Source organism: Amborella trichopoda, chromosome 1, assembly GCF_054954075.1.
Source record: "Amborella trichopoda isolate Santa Cruz 75 chromosome 1, AtrichopodaSantaCruz75HAP2 v2.0, whole genome shotgun sequence".
NCBI classification, from domain to species: Eukaryota; Viridiplantae; Streptophyta; class Magnoliopsida; order Amborellales; family Amborellaceae; genus Amborella; species Amborella trichopoda.
This window is the reverse complement of record NC_142336.1, coordinates 47,201,497-47,206,349: the sequence shown is the minus strand read 5'-3', so window position 1 is coordinate 47,206,349 and position 4,853 is coordinate 47,201,497. Positions and strand designations below refer to the sequence as shown.

The window sequence follows — 4,853 nt, the reverse complement described above, 5'->3', positions numbered from 1 at the left end:
ATTTTCCAGTTATACATGGTTCACAGATAGGCATGTATATTTTGGATAAAGGCAACAATCCTTCTTTAGCTAATCGGATCATCTTATATTTTCGTATATGAGCAAGTCTAGCATGCCACATTATGGAGTTGTGTGTAATAGAAGATGTGAAAAAGGATGACAATGTCATATAGAAGGAAGTGAAAAATTAACATCATTATTATCCAAAATAAACAAGTCATTCATAATCTGGCCATAACAGTGAAAACCATATGGAAATGTAAAGGTAGCATAATTAAGTATGAAATTGATAAAGCAACCGTCTCTAATAAAGCATAGAACTGAAAGCAAACTTTTTCTTATTCCGGAAGCATAGACGATGTCATGGAAAAGAAGGGTCCGTCCACTTCAAAATCGGAGTTGGTAAGTTCCAACCCCTAGCGCATCATCTGATGCACAATTCCCCATGAAGATCTTCTAACTTCCAATCGACAAAGTTTCGAGCTCAACGAATTCTTTTCGCTCCCTTGCTATATGCCTTGTCGCTCCTGAATCCACAATCCACCCAATAAATTGTGAATGAGCAATATGTACCTGAGTGTAAACATTTGCATAGCTAGGAAAATCAGTTCGTACCTTTTTCGGTTTAGGATATTTGCGTGTATAGTAGTCATTCTTCTTGCAATTGTAGCAAGTTATTTCAGATTTGTCCCTTGTATGCCTCCCGTGTCTATGCCTAGCCTTTTTCTTTTCCTCAGCCTCTTGCTTAAGATGTTCATTCATTTGAGGTGCCTCATTCCTAAACTTACCTCGAGGTTTATGACCTCAAGGCCTGCTTGATTGGGCAACTAGAGCAGTTCCAGCTCCAGAAGATAAGCGAAACTCAGCCTCTATCTCAAGGTGATGAGAAAGATGGGAAAAAGTTGTTATAGCTTCATTATGCAAGATCGATGACTTTATGTTTTCTCGAGATTCTGGAAGAAACCTAAGCAATCCGAGCATATGTTGCTCGTGACTGAGTTTATTTCTAGCTGCCTCTAGGTCACGTATAATTTGAGACATTTTTTTAACATGAATTGCCATCGACACATTTGGAGGCATTTTGTATGTCTCAAAAGCCATAAATAAGGCTTATAACAGAGCAGCAAAAGTGGCAACATACTTTTGCTTAAGCGCATCCCACATGGCCTTTGCCGTGGTGAATCCCTTGAATTCACGAATGAGGTCATCAACCATTGCACTTAGCAAAGTAAAGCGAGTGCTACGGTCAGTATTGTCCCATGTCTCATACTCATGAACAAGTTCTTCAGCAGCACCTTGTTCAGGCTTTTTCTTAATGGTAGTTAGATGTTCAAGTGTACATTGCCAATTTAGAAGGTATTGCATTTTCCTATGCCACATAGGAAAATTGCTCCTATTCAACTTTTCACCTTTAGTGAGATCCGTGATCACATTTTTATAGGTCGTTCTAAGTAACAATAACAAAATTGCACAAATTAATATGGATGTCTCATGGTTTGTTTGATACATGATGACACTTAGATTATCATTTTTACGCTTATTAATTGTCTAGCTACTTGAAAAAAACTTGACTTGATATGAAAATTTCACGTGGCCACATTGAACTCTTACTTGTAATCAATACCAAGTTTCTTTCGTAGATCTAGTATCTCAAATACCTCACAATTTGCAAGTGATGCACCTTCCTAGATGCACTCCCACTAAAAAAAAAGTTCTTTTATGGGGTCCTAAAATGCAAAAGGAAAAAGAAAAATATTAGGGCCCACCATGCATGACTTAGCATATGAGGTCTATCAAGATTAGTTTGCCATGATGCTCATGGTCTAGGATGTCTCAACTTACATAGCCCATGCATAAAGCCAACACGACTATGTGGTTGGTACATAAGGTTGATACACATGCCTATGGTCTTAATATAACAATCATGTGCACTTTGCAACATCATAGGCCAACCATCGCCAAGCCTTCACATGTAAGGCGGAAACGATAGTGCTAGCACAATCGAGAACCTGATTCCACAATGGCTCTGATATCAATGTTGGAAAAAAAAAAACGGTCAAGCGATCGAAACAAAAGCAAACTAAAACAACCGGGAACCGGGTATCATACCTGAGTGCTCGTACAACAATTTTGATGAACGTTTGTGAAGAGGATTGATCAACTCTTGTAGGCACGTTCGACAACTACTAAAGCTGTCGAAATCTGTTCTACAACCCAAATCCCGAGCTAAGTGGAATCTCACGAACACTCTCACAAAATGTGATAGGAGCAATCTTAGCTTGATTCTCACACACAACTCTATCTCTCAGGGATGATTATTTCCTTAGAACTCGAATGGGAGAGAGATTTTACTCATTCTCTCTCACACTTTCTCTCTCACAATAGTAGCTCTCACACCTTTCTCATGTGTATGTTGTGGGGTGTAGAGACCTCCATCCTTCCCCCTTTTATAATGAGAGAAAATGCCCTCTCATTCATGTGGGAGTAACCTGCTCATGAATGGGTACCCTTATGATGCATGTCATTCATGAGATGTAACCTCCTCATAAAGATTGTGTAACCTCTCTTCACGTCTCTTCATGTTGTAACGTAAGTCAAACATGAAGGGAGTGTGGTTCACTTGGGTGTTCCCTCACACTAGGGATGCACCCTCATGTCCACAGAACTCAAAGAGTAAAATGCCTGAGTTCACATGGACATCTTTGTATAAAAAATAAATGGTAGTATTATTGTCAAAATAAGTAAATGATATTATTACATATTTTCCTTTCAAGAAAATACAATTTCATACGGTCACATAAAGTCTCCTTCAACTATCCATCCATGGGTTTGTAAATATCAACAACTTTAATCATAGTTTAATAAAAATAATATTTTTGAAATTGGAAAAAAGTAAAAAAAGGCCTAGGTCATATGGGAAAAAGTAAAGCAGCCTAGGTCATATGGGAAAAAATAAAGCCCCAGTGGCTCACCTCAAAACTTACCTAGAATTATAGTTCTGGTATTAGAAAACCTGCAAATTGATCATCTCGACTTTGACCATTTTGATTTTTTAAAAAATATTTTCAAGCCCTAAAAATAGTGCATATGTAACACATCATCTAGATCTTTCGATTTTCAACTGCTCATATATCCACAAATATCTATACCATTTTCTGAACATTAAATTCCATAGATAGTTGTGGAAATTACTTACAGACTTTTGATATCGAAAGTGTTTTGCAAATGAGGTTTCAAAGTGAGGATTTACTTTCTTTTCATAGCCTAGGCCATATAGAAACTCCATCCTTCAAAATTTTTACATCATTTATTCAATTCATCTATGCATGCAATCCATCTGAAAGATGGAAATCCAGTACTTCTCGTTCCAAAAAAAAAAAAATAGAGACAATTTATCGTTGTAAGTGCGTTTACGTCTTTTTCGTAGTGTTCTCCGATAAAGTATCACTGAATGGAAAGAGAGATTATAGTTTTTTATGTGCTTTGCCACATTTATAATTATTATTTTTGGTACGTTCCTTAACTTAAAAGCAATGGCATCATTAGTTCATTTAGCTTAGGGTACAATTGGCATACGGATGCATCCGTAGTAGGTGCACCTTCAAATTTTATCATCGTATATACTTTTGATGTAAAATATTCCTAAGATTATCTCAAAATCTATTTTTATATCTAATTATAAAATTTTAAATTTCAAAAATAGTTAAAATCAAGTAAATCTATAAACATGTGAAAATCTTGAAAATGGTCGGTGTAGATAATATATTATAAAATGCACTATTTATGAGACCTAAAATCTTTTTATTTTTCATGGTCATACATCTCGATGTCGAGATGATCAATCAAAAGGTTTTTCAACATTAAAACTACATTTTCTGATGGAATTTTGAGGTGCTTTCGTAGTTCTACATTATAAGGTTGTATCCTTATATAAACTTTTTCCTTTAACTTAACGAAAACGATTACTCTTTTTAACAATTTTAATAAGACTCCAAGTCTTCAATAATCATTTAATACAAGGAATTATTTACTCTAAGATCACTTATTGTTAAGGTCAAGAAGGCCATGATCGTTGTTTGCCATTGGATGTAAAATTTGACAACTAGGGGAGATCTCACAGTTCGAGAATTTTTTTTTTGGTTTTTGCCAAATCATTCACACAACCCACCCATCTGATCTCATATCTAATGGTCATTTGTTATTGTGACATTTTTGTATCAAAAGTAAACAAGTATTTTGTATACTTTTCCTTAATACAAACTCTACGATTGGGGAAGCAATAAATTCATTCGCTCATCGTTTATTTTCCCACAAACAAATAGACATTTTTTTTTTTTTTTTTACAAATTAAAAGAAAATTTGCTTTCCTAAATATTAGAAAATAATAATATGTAGCTGTAAAAGTTGCCTTGAAGTGAAGTAATGATTAAGAAGTTGTTTTGCTTTATGGTTATGAGGGGTTGCTTTCACATAGAAAGATAATGGAAGCTTCCAGTGGCACAAAACAAAGATTCCGAAGACAGTGAGGGGAGACATTTGCTTTTTGAGGACGGCGCTTATGTTTCCATTTCTTGAGTTGGATTTAGAGTTACACCTACCTTGGCGTTATATTACATGATTAGATATCCAAACCAATTTATATATGGATCCACCCCCACTACATTTGTTTGTTTGTGACGAATGTGAGCTTACTATGGATGCAAAAGCCCGGCATGGCCCAAAATAGTTATTGGGTTGGGCCTAGGCCGGCCCAAATATGTGCCCAGATCGGATCAATTAAAAACTATTTTTTTTAAAAAAAATCTCTCTTCATTGTTTGAAGTATGCAAAAAAAAAAAAGGTCAAATATTTTT

General features: G+C 35.5%; 1 long non-coding RNA gene across 1 annotated transcript; it reads right to left on the bottom strand.

Moving 5' to 3' along the window:
- Positions 1–268: 268 nt before the first annotated feature.
- Positions 269–2,402, bottom strand: LOC148783884 (uncharacterized). The gene is made up of 2 exons (XR_016056891.1): positions 2,110–2,402; positions 269–527 (listed from the first exon to the last, which is right to left on the bottom strand). It is a non-coding gene; the product is annotated as an uncharacterized LOC148783884 (long non-coding RNA).
- Positions 2,403–4,853: the final 2,451 nt, after the last annotated feature.